At 47.1% G+C, this 12,093-nt stretch overlaps 1 protein-coding gene across 1 annotated transcript in view; it reads right to left on the bottom strand.

The window, feature by feature from the left end:
- Positions 1-12,093, bottom strand: part of MLXIPL (MLX interacting protein like) — an 800,126-nt gene that overhangs the window by 532,783 nt on the left and 255,250 nt on the right. The window lies entirely within an intron of this gene.

The raw sequence follows: 12,093 nt of genomic DNA, 5'->3' as shown, positions 1-12,093 counted from the left end.
TACGATAAAACATACAGTGTATTTGGAATTCCTGGCACGAAAACCAGAGCATCAAGAATCTACCTTTAGTTTATTCCCGGTATAAATCCACATTGATCCGGGTGGATCAGTGATGGCATCACCCAATTCGTCTGTCAACACTTTGGCAAGAATGTTAGTTTCATCATTGAGAAAAGCGATCGGACGATATGATCCACTACATTTGTTTTTCCTTTTTTATACATTGCCATAATTGTGGTTGCACTAGTCTAGCGGTAGACATGCACTCTTTCTGCTATCTTCAAACAAATTAAATATGTTCCCTTATCTCGTCATGCTGGTCCTTTCATAATTTAGCTCAGAAGCCATTTGGACCCAGTGTCTTCCCATTCTGACAGTGATTTAGCTCTACTACGAGAAGGTGAACAGATTTATGTACAAACGAGAAATGACTGAAAAAAGCACAGGCAAAGAAAATGCATCTTAAACGACCACCATTACTTTCAGTCATTGTCCCCCACAGCGTGCAGCATTATGCACCCCCAACCCCTTTCTAATCACCCACCATTTACATCTCTTAAGGGACAGGTCATTTACTAAAACCACCCTTCCCACCCACCCATTACCACACAGCTGTGCCTGCAACAGTGTCATGCTTAAACGCAGAAAACAAATGATGATCGCTGGGGGAACAGGCCTATGTGGCTACTTGGTTATGGTCTCAAACGGTTGTAGGTGACTTGTTCGAAATACAAAGGATCGAATGCTTTTTTTTCGACACCAAAAGTGCTGGAAAAAAACGTTTCGAATGCTTTTTATTTAAAAAAAAAGATTTAATGGGGGTTCCCCCGCCAACCCCCCGTTTTCTTTTTAAAAAGAACTGTTTTATGCATACTAAAATAAATAATATATAAATGAATCAAAAAGCATTCGAAATTTATTTTTTCGGTCCTTTTGGTTTCGAAAAAAAGGGCATTCGATCCTTTTTTTTCTCGAAACTATGACTGGACATCGTCTCAAACAGCGTACTTAAATAAACAACAATAAGCCAGCATCCGCAAGGTCATTCGGGGGTTACGGGGGTGTTGTGGGGGGTCTGACATTACAACAGTTTCAGCACGGCTCGACTTCGAGCCACTCTAAATGGGCAGAAAAAACAAACGTGTCCTTCGCTAGCTTTCTAGGAACGGTCCTCAGCACGACGAGCAGTAAGGGAACAGTGGCAGACTTTACCAAAATGTAGAGACACGTCAAACGCTTTCGTTGCCCTAATAGTCACACAAAAGATGGACCATCAAATTGTAAGCTTCCAACACTTCTTCAACAAAAGGCTCCCTTTTCTAGCCTCCCTTTAATTGATGTAGCAACTCCCTGCTTCTGCACAGTACTGATCACGTTGAACTAACTGCACATGGTTTACTTGTAGCATTTTAGCCCAAAATCAGTAGAATCTCTGCCTGCATCTTAAAAGAAGCAGGTGAAAGCTTGAGACGACCGAAACTGCCACAACTCCGGTGGTTCCAATTCATAAAAGTAAAGGGTGAAATACTCAGAAAAAGATCCACAACTACTTGCCTTGGTACCAACAAGCAGACCATGAGTCATGGTCTGAATATGAATTCTGTGCTTCAGGAGCAAAGCAGAATTCTTGGTATCCCTACATATTATCCCCACCAAAAATATCGCTGTACATATGGCTGTTTGTCTCGCCATAGGTGATATTTTTGGGGGGGATAATTTGTGGGAGCAGGGGTTGCGGGGGTGTCTGGTGCACATTTTAAAATAATGCAGGGGTTGCGGAGGTGTCCCCCTCAATATCGCCGCTAAAATATGGTGATATTTTTGTATCGGAATATTTTTGCGGGGATATTAACACATGGAACCGAATTCCTGCAGGACACGTGCTCACGGAAAGAGCAGAAAATCTCAGAACTTCTACGGTACTCCAAAGACAGATGCTCTGGAGCCTCCGGAACAGAGCTGGCTGAAGGTGTGTCACGGCTGGAGGGCCCCATTATGATATTTTATTTATATTGCACCCATACACAGGTGTTTCAACATAATTTTTCAACATAACTGCAACATAATGTTTAGAGGGCCCCTGAACAGGGCTTTAATTGGGCCAGGGCTAGCTGGGGTGAAGCCCCGGCAGGCTCTGAAAATTGTGTTTCAGACAGGGTCCTGCCAGGGCCCCTGAAGTCCCCTGCCATCCCCAGCCTACATGGCTGGTGGTAGGCACGATTGTCTGTGGAGTCCGAAGCCCTCGTGTGTAACAGAGCGTCAGGCTTTAGAAAAACAGCTTTGCCTCGTCATTATGTCGCCAACCTCCCTGCATCTCTAATGAAAGGGGTGTCTGGTGGGGTGGTTAGGGACACAATTAAAAGGCAAGGCTTTTTTTTTTTAAAAGCCTGAAGCTCTCGGTGAGAGGCCGATGAACCCCGCATCTCCAGTGAAAGGGGTGCCTGGCAGGGGGTCAGCGCCGCAATTTAAAGCCAATGAAACACTTTCCTGACCTGAATGGTGCCTGTAAGGCTAGGGCCCCTGCCCTTTTGCAAAATCAGTCCGGGCTTCGTACGGCGTGGCCTAACAGGCAGTATTCATGTGAGGTAAGTGTTGCCTCCTAATTGCAGCACTGACCCCCTGCCAGGTCACACCCTCAAAGAAGCCCGTCTGGGGTGTGCAGGCCACTTAAAGCACTGCCCTGCCTACAACTGGGAAAACAGGCCAAATCACCTCGTGGGGTGATTAGATGTAAGGGAGACCGAGGAAAGCGGCAGGTGCTTAATCTCGATATTTTATCCTGGGACAGGCAGCCAGACAGAGCTGAAGCACTTACTCTGTGCTGAAAAGCCATTTGGCACCTTGCTGGCAAAGAGCAATTATACAGACCAAACAGAAGCACAAAGGGAACAAGGTGATATCTGGCTGAATACAGAGGGAGGCCGAGGAAGATGATGGCCTGATGGCGCCAGGAAAGGTAGCCTGTAATGTGAGCATTGCAAAGCGCAGATTTAACATGTAGATTTAAAGATGTTGCTGTGTATTTAGACTGCTAACACAAGGGCTGCTGCTGACGGTACCCCAGAGACTCAGGGGCCATTTCAGCCAAAAAGTTTGAAAGGCCCGGACGCTGTCCCTGCTACAGTACTATTAAGTCTAAATCTTCACACAGAGCCTGTGCAAGTTTACCTATGTTTTGCAAGAGAAAACGTGTCTATTGTGGATTTTGAGGCACGACTTGCCACACAGCAAATTAACACATCAGATAGGCTTAGGATGACCAGATGTCCCGGTTTTCCTGGGACATCTTTACAATCATAAAACAATGCAATTTATTTGTTTACAAGAATAAATGTGTTTAAAAACAATGACATATGCCATACTAGGCACAGAGAAAAACATTGCATACAAATCGCAAAAAAATATGCATATTTCGGTGGTTTCGTTGTAAATTAATAAATTGCATTGTTTTATGATTGTAAAGAATCTCACTCCCTTGTGTTCTTTGTAAGAGCTAACTGATACATGCTATCTTAGCACCACTGCTTACAAAAAGCGAACTACCAGAGCGTCAATGACAAGGGTAGCTTTTGACTCCATCTTTTTTTGATAATTCCACGCTGCAGCCTGCAAGAAGAGGGAGTCAACGGCTCCCTCTGCGTGTGGCTCTAGCTGGCGCGGGGCCAAGTGCATCCGCACATGCTGCACGTGCCTAGCGCCAGCCCTGCCTACATTAGCAAGGACTGGAGGTGGGTACATCACCAGCTTCAAAGTGCTGAAAATGCCGGGTCCCCTATAAGTAGAACTGATGCAGATGGCAAGTAAGAATAAGTGGGCAGGGGAGGGTCAGCGCATAGTAGTGACCAGTGCTTTAAATCTAAAAAATAGAAGCGCACCAAGCTACAAAGCCAGACATTTCTGTGCAGCGCTTTCGTCAGTCCTTCAGGGCGACACCTTGGGCACAGGTCCCTTTCAGACACACCCTGTTGTTTGCAGGCAATGCCCAGTGAGGTATGTGCCAAGAAGCACACGCTTTGCTAAAGCGGTGTATCTGAGAGTCTTTCACACAAACTTCCAGTTTGTTGTTATGCATTGTGTTAAGAAAGTTTGAATATCTATATTAAATGAGAATGTATTGTTTGTGTATCAAACTAGCAGGTTTCATAGCTGTAAAGTAACCTTAAGAGGGAGAGTTTTGTAATTGCTCACTTTCATTGCCTAATTATAAATTCGGTAGGTAATTGGAGCGGTGTGTGAATTTACAGTTGAAAACATTTACATATTAGAATAGGCACTGCTAACAAAGAAACATCTTAAAAAAGTAATTTCCCAGGCTTTCCAAATCAATCCCTGCTTCATCAATGGACATCAAAGGTAACAGTTGAGCCCAGTTAGTGAAGCATTGTTCCGCACCTAATGTGCTGAGAGCACAGGAGATGCATGTTTGTCTCTCCTTTGGTTCTGAAGGGTGGGCCCAGAAGGAGACATTATGGGCACTGCGGGTGATGGAGAGAGGAGGAAGGAGAGGGCGCAGCTTTCCCCCCAGCAAAGGCTGCAGAAGCTTAGTCCTTTAAGTTGTGATAAAGTGAAACAAACCAGCGACCAGTTCATAGGATGTACCTTATTAGGAACTATTGTGTATTGCACATTTAACTGTGGCCGTATTGCACCTTTATTTAAGATGACGAATCCAAATAAAAGGGGCTCTGCTGGCACGTGAGGGACACTGCAGCAGAGTCCCAGGAAGTGACAACCCTGACTCCGTGTCTGAGTCCGCCTTGTGCCACAGCCTGTGTGGTATCCCCGGCCTTGGTGCCCCCAGAGCCAAGGCTAGTGTCAGCTGGGTGCCCCGAGCACGTGTGTCGAGTCCGGTGATCTGGACTCTGCATGGTGCCCCCTGCGGGACGCCCGCTGCGTGATCGCAGCTCCATTGGTTGTGCCGGTGACGTGTGCGACCCGCTCCAGTGCCCCGGGAGCGGGCCGGCACAGGAACGGGGGTAGCAATCTGCTGCTTGGAAGGAAACTTAGCATGCACTGCACAGTCCCCTGGAGTTCACATTCACTAAGGGCTGGGAGGAGGCGCGGATACCCTTTCCCTGGACTTCATACATTTCTGTATTCTTTTACATGAAACCATAGCAAAGATGAAGGCAAGCGCCCGAGCACAATTGTTACCACGCGCCACAGGGTGCACCATTGCGCCTCATCCACCCCAAGCCGAATGTCGCCTGGTTCGGCGGCATATTCGAGGGCACACGCTGCTTGCTCAAACTTGACTCTTCTTTCCCCAACGCCCTCCCTGCATTCGCCTTGAAAAAAGGCCTGGTTTGAAGATTTGACGTTTTCTTCTATTGGGGTGATTGTGCATTTACTGGACTCAGTGGTGGACAGGCCTAAAGGCATACCGCGCAACCCTTTGAATTCCCTGGGAGGGTCAAAAATGCAGATTTTGTTTTCGCCGGGTGAGAATCCATTGGACTGCATTGACAGTAAAGGGGATTGACGGGTGAGTGACATGATTTCATGGTGGGAGTCACCAGCCAAAAGCATATGAGTTTAGAGCTATGCTAAAGGGAACTGGAGCTTCCCCGCTGGTCCTCTGCACCACAGGCCTCTTTTGAGTGGGACGAATTGTTACAAAGCTTCCAGTATGCATATGTTAATATGGGCCACTTTGAAAAACATGTCCAGGGCCACTTCTGCTTCTTCATGCAGGCTCGACTGGATTTGATTGTGTAGGATGCAAGACAGAAGGCCTACACTTATCACCATGACCATAAGCAGCCACTGGCTCAAGCGCACTCCAACCCGGAAATGTTTTTCACTTACCTCCCATATGCCCCCTCCACTTCCCTCTGACCTCTCTAGTGTTGCTTTCCCTTGCCTCCCGGCCATCTTTCTCCCAGCAGCATGAGTGCTGCAGAAGCTACGAAGCCCACGAGCCACTTACTTTGCACATGACCGCCAAGTAGGCACCGGCCTTTTAGGCGCCCCGCGACAACGAATCAAAATAAAGCGGTGCAGAAAATTAAAAACGTGTTAGTAGATAATAGTAGATAATTTGCGAAGGGGCGGGGGCGACATTTCGTCTGCTTAGGGGCCTCCACAGGTTTTCATCCAGCACTGGGATGGCACACAGAGGGGCCGGCCACTTGGGCGCGGGAGGGGTACACCCTGGGTTACAGATATGAGGCTATAGTGTCGCTTTCCCGGTCCTGTGGTTGGCAGTGCCCTTCCAGGTCTAGGCAAACACGCTATGCCTTTGCTTACTTGGCTCACGTGGGGGTAGCAGCGGTGAAGCCACCAATGCCAGTTTCCATTGGAAGAGCGGGAGAGTGTGGGGGGGGGGGCGAGAATAGATGGCGACCACATTACTCTCCATAAAATAATGTCCACGCAGAGCTGCAGATGAGGTTTACTTGACAGATCTGATTGCAGGTGCAAGATTATTCAGCATCCTTCACCGTGCCAGGTAGGGTCTACCGCAAAGTCCAAGTCCAACAGGCCTGCCAATCAAGAGATTTCATTAAAGGGTGTCCTGTAGTACCACAAGAGCTCTACATGCTCAACTGCAGGTTGGTCAACCATGGGAAATTATAGGGTAAGGCGGATGTATGAAGTATAGGCCTAATGCTAAAGATGGGGATATCGCTAATGATAGGATTTAGTGTTCCCTGTTAGAAGGGCAGTGGCGTAAAGAGAAACTTCAAGGCGGCCAGGGGGGGGGGTGTGTGTGTGTGTGTGTGTGTGTGTGTCTCTCTCATTATAGTGGCAGCCTCTGTGCAGCTAGGCAGGAAACACATTTGAATGACAGTATAAGAAACCAATAGCAGGAACAGGTTGTCAAGGGAAAGCAGGAACTCTGAAATTTGACAGTTGGGACCGAGGAGTATCCCCGAAGGAGTGGGGCACATAATCCTGAGGTACTCCGAGGTTCTGCTAATGGAAGCACAAATGATGTCTCATGATTAGGAGTTTCCCTTTTTGAAACTCCCAGCGTTCCTCCCCTTAGCTGGGGGAGGGAGCACCTCCACATGAAGAACCAGATTTGCATGGCTTACTCTAGTCATGTAAGATTTTTAAGAGGGAGACTACCTTAGGGTGAGCGCAGGTTTAGCCCTGAAGAGATTGTGCACCTGCCAACAGTGAGTGATTGACTGTTAGGTGGGTCACATTTGTGATGGGGATCCAATCTGCAAGACAAACACAGAAATGTGTGTTTAAGGTGATTTGTTTGGTAACTCTCACAAGGTGGTGGCAAACAATAAATGAGAGAGAAATAAAGCACAATTGAAGTAGCAGGATTAGCCTGGTGGCTTTGACTAACTAGACATTTGGGAAACTTAAACTTTGAAAAGTTCTTTTCTTTAGGGTTCAGTGGTTCCTAACGTTCCCTTCCCAAGAAAAAGTTTTGTAAAAAGAGATGTGCTTACAAAGTCTCTAGGTTCAGGTCTTGGCTTTTTTGTTCTCTGGTGGTTTCAGCCAAGAACTGGTTTCAATGGGACGTCTCGCCTTTCTTTCTACTCTTCTGTTGCCTGGCCCTACTGGTTTGCAGTTGGATGCCTTTCTCCAGGATCCCCATTGTCGCTCCTCAAAGTGATTTCTCTTGGTTCAATCTCATGACAAAAGATTAAGGGGCCAGGGAATTGGGCTGATTCCCCAATGTTAAAACATGCCTTGGTAATTCCACTTCGTCCTATATCCCTCCTGCCATTTCTCATGAAGTCTCTGATCACTCCTCTGACTAGTACATTTTTGGAAGAAACGTTCTTTTTTATTCTTACCAATCTGGCCTTTGCCAAGGACCTAGCACAGAGAGCTTTTTTGGTCTCCCTGGTCGACGATCTAGCTCGTCTCTCTGATCAGCGTGGTGTTGGTGTGCTGATTCTTTTAGATCTTTCAGCTGCATTTGATACCATTGACCACACCACCCTCCTTAACCATCTGGCTGGTTCTGGCATTTCTGGTACTGTTCTGTCATGTTTCAACCTTTTCTGACAGATTGTACTCAATCTCTTTGTATGTCAAGGAAGCTGAAGTAGATCGATAAGGTGGCAGAGTTCCCTAGGGCTCTGCCCTATCTCCTATTCTATTCAATGTCTTTATTCAGCCACTGGTCAAACTCATCCACTCCCCCGGCCTCAACTGCTACTCCTACGCTGATGACACACAGATCACTGTTCGCTTAAATCTTTTGAACAGTGATACTGCAGCCCAGCTGAGGAGTTGCCTTGAGGTGGTGGGATGATGCATGAGTGACAATTGGCTTAGGCTGAATGGTGACAAAACAGAGGTGATGGTGATTGGCCATTCCTCTGCAACCTCACTCTGGACTCCTAAGTTCTGGCCCTTGACGATTGGTCCTTTTCCATCCCCAGTCCCTGTAGTGCACGATCTGGGTCTAAAGCTTTCTTTGTCCGCAACTGCTGCCCAGATCAATGCAGTATATCAATCTGGCCATTTCCATCTAAAAATACTTCAGAAAGTTCTTCAGTTAATCCCTCTGCATTTGAGTGCTCAGGTTGTTGCATCTCTGGTTCTCAGTACCATTGATTAGTGCAACTCACTTTATCTAGCTCGGCTAGATTATATGCAGAATCATCTTCAAATCCTACAGAATCCAGCTGCCCGGACAACTGCTGGTATCCCGTTCAGAGCATATATATCCTGTGCTTCAGTCTCTGCATTGGCTTCCGGTTCGTAAGCGAATCGATTTTAAAGCCCTCTGTATAGTGCACCATGCTTTTCTTTGCATGGGTGCAGAACACCTGCAATGTACATTTTGCCCATGTATCTCTCAATGACCTCTACGTTCACAGGATACCTTTTTGCTTCAAGTGCCTTGCTTTAAGCGCTCCAGAATTGGAGGTTGTGCCTTCTCGATAGCTGCAGCTAAACTTTGGAATGCCCTAGCTCGGGCGCTGCGTGCTATCGAGAATCAACTACAATTCTGACCGAGCATTAAAAATGTTCCTTCCAGCACCAAGATGCCTGTGGCGAATGTTGTGCTTTATATGAAATAATAATATAACGGGCAAGTGAGCCCTGGATGTGAACCAGGAGAGAGGCTAATCAACTACTCTGCCTAGAGCACCTCTCTTTCCAAGATCTCAGCCTGCGGGCTCATCAGATTACTCCCTCTATGCGCCCTTCATCCAGGCCCCTACTTCCTCATCAGCCTCGTCTCATTGTCTACCAGCTCAACTTCATCTGTTTGTACTTCTTTGTTCAAGATGTTCATTTCTTGCATTAATCTTAATATAAACTCTTGGGGCCTCATACCGAACTTGGTGGTAATTCCGCTGAATTTCTGCCACACTCAATTACTGTTCCGTCACTTGGTCATGTGGGGTCACCATGGCATTACAAGTGGTGTTAAATCCACATTTCTGGAGTCCAAAGGCCTCCCTGGAGAGTTTTGGCAGATTTACCACTGATGGAATTACTGTGTGGTAAATATGCAGATTGTTGGAGGTAGAGTGGAGGATTTATAGCCAGCAACAAGCAGGAGGTGAATCCAGCACTCCCCCCTCCCAAATAAAATCATCAGATTTACTGTGTGGTAATTCCACCAGCGGTAAATCCGCCAGAAATTATCATTTAGCAGACCGGGAAAAAGTCCTGGTAATTCCCTTACCACCCAAAAAAAGTGGTGGTTACGGAATTACTGCCACTTTTTTTTTCCCACACCGCCAAACTTGTAATGAGGCCCTTGGCCTCTCTACTACGGTCCCTTCTCCTTTCATAGCATCTCTGCTTTCCACTCCCCACTCTGTCACCTACCTCACCCCTTTCAGTCACATTCCTCTCCTAGTCTCTAATTTCAAAGTCTCTACACTCTCTACCATCTTCATCCTTTAGGGAAGTTTTTTTAATACAGATATTGCCTCGTGCTCACTTTCTTTACCCCTTTGATAATGATTTGTTATGTATATAGCGCTTACACATAAGCGCTGTAGATAGAACATATTTTCATACATCATCGTCATCCCACACAAAGTTGGTACTCATTTATCAATCTCAGAAGGATGAAAGGCTGAGTTGGCCTTGCCAGGGATTCAAACCTACGACCTGCAGATAACACATAGATTGCAGCAGCAAGCTCTCACTCCGCAGAGCTATCTTACCGCTATCTTATCTTTGGGCACTACGGTCACTCTTCTCCAAGTCTCTCGTCTCTCTAGCATGTGCTTTCGTTGCCCCTCTGAGAACCACTTTCTCTTTCTTTCCTCAGCCTTAATAGCCTTTATATTCCTTGCACCTTCTTTAAACTCGGTGGGTCCTTTCTTCACTCATTTGAGCACCACCTGCCTTCTTACTACTTTCACCCTCTACTTGGGTGTTGTGGTTTACCTGGCTCCTTATAAATGTCCCTATTGTCTCCCCTTTCGGTAACCCCACCTGCACTCTACATTGAAATTAAGAATTTCGAAGTCTCTCTGACTTTCTTCCCCCCTCAGGGCACCTTCTTTCCCCCCATGGGCTCTGCTCTCTATTCCTCTACTTTCCAGCTCTCTGGTCTTTAGGTCTCCCAGTCTTCTCCACCTCCCTTGGCACCTTCTGCACCCCTCAAGGCATAACCTTCTTTCTCATTTACACCCTATTTGACCACCACTTTCCTGTTCCTTGGCTCTTGCTCCAGCACTCTTGCCTCCTTAGTCAGTCTCCAGGGTCTGTCCTCCAGCTCTGAGGTGCCCATATTGCCCAGTCTTCTAGACCTCGCCTCCATTCTCCTGGGTCTTGTGCAATCTCTTGCTCTCTCCTCCAACCTCCTCCAAACGTCTCTTTTCCCAACTCTCCGGTCTCCAACTCTTACTCTAAATGCTGCCACTGACAGACCGAGCGTGTGGGCTTTTGCAGGGCTTTGACCTTACCTTCCAGTCTCTCTCCATCGTGAACATGAGTCCCTTTTCACTGATCGAGATTGATTATCAGGATCGGCCCATGGGGATGCTTACAGCACCTGGGATTGGCTCATCCCTTTGCATTAGCCATGCACTCTGCATCTGCCACACAGCCGCCCTGCCTTCCGGCCTCACTCCGGGGTAAGGGAACTCAGGTGAGCCTCTTTAAGCAGCTAGTGTATGGTTTGACTGGTAGGCTCCACCCATGAGGACGGCTTCCAGTTCTGATGTGGGTCTTGTGGCTGGCTCGTTCCTCCTCTTGAGTGACCCCCTCTCTGGTTGTCATGTCCTTAAACTGGCCCAAGGCGAACTTCCTTAGGCTATGTGTCCTTAACTGTTTGAGAGTGGAGACTATTGGGGGCTGACAAGTTTCTCACCCTAATCAGGTGCGCGTTATCCTTGGTGCATTTTTATAGGATCCCTGCACCCGTGTGAGGGGAACACAGTGTTTAAGCACTGGCGATTCAGCGGGACAGCCGCTCCTAGATTTTCTTAAAGTAACAGGCGTGTCTGTGGCGGCAATGGGTTGGACCTCTGCCCAGGGACTATGTGGGGTCAACAGGGGGATCCTCAAACTACCACCCGTAAGTCCATCATCTGCTAGCTTGAGGAGACATCTGCCACCCCTTGGCCATCCTACCAGAGGTTCACAGAGGCAGACTGGAGGGTTTGCCTCGTAGGACCGATTAGGCGCTAGGATGTAGGGCAGGGATGATGTTCTAAAACCCCTCCATTGCCTATATTCAAAATGGGTTGAGTGTGGGTGTTTTGTCTAAGAGTGTGGGGTTTCCTCAAGTCCCTCTACAACCCCTACATTGTTTTCTACCGATATGTGGCATTGTCGGTCTCAGCAGTCACACAACTTCATGTTATATAATGTGTATCCTTATTATACAGGCAGTGGGTTTAGCAGATCTACAACGTGCATGCACAGAGTACCCCAAATGCTACAGATAAAGAGACCTTTTTGGTTTGTCCAAATGCTAGCCTACCACAATTTCCCAAAGTCCCATTGTAGTTGTAAGTAATGGAAAGTTTGAGGTTTAGGTGTTGCTAGAGTCAAGAGGCTATCTGGAAGGTTATTAATATGCATTTACACAGTGACTAATGAATTGTGGAAATTGAAGTCTTTGAAACCAAATGGAAGGTCATGCACCTGAAATGCGTAATTTGGGAGCAGGAGAGACCGGTTAAGTTTACACTGTAATGG

Source organism: Ambystoma mexicanum, chromosome 9 (assembly GCF_040938575.1).
Source record: "Ambystoma mexicanum isolate Mex_15411 chromosome 9, UKY_AmexF1_1, whole genome shotgun sequence".
In the NCBI taxonomy this organism is placed as follows: domain Eukaryota; kingdom Metazoa; phylum Chordata; class Amphibia; order Caudata; family Ambystomatidae; genus Ambystoma; species Ambystoma mexicanum.
The sequence above is the reverse complement of the archived record's forward strand: the minus strand, read 5'-3'. Positions and strand labels throughout refer to the sequence as shown.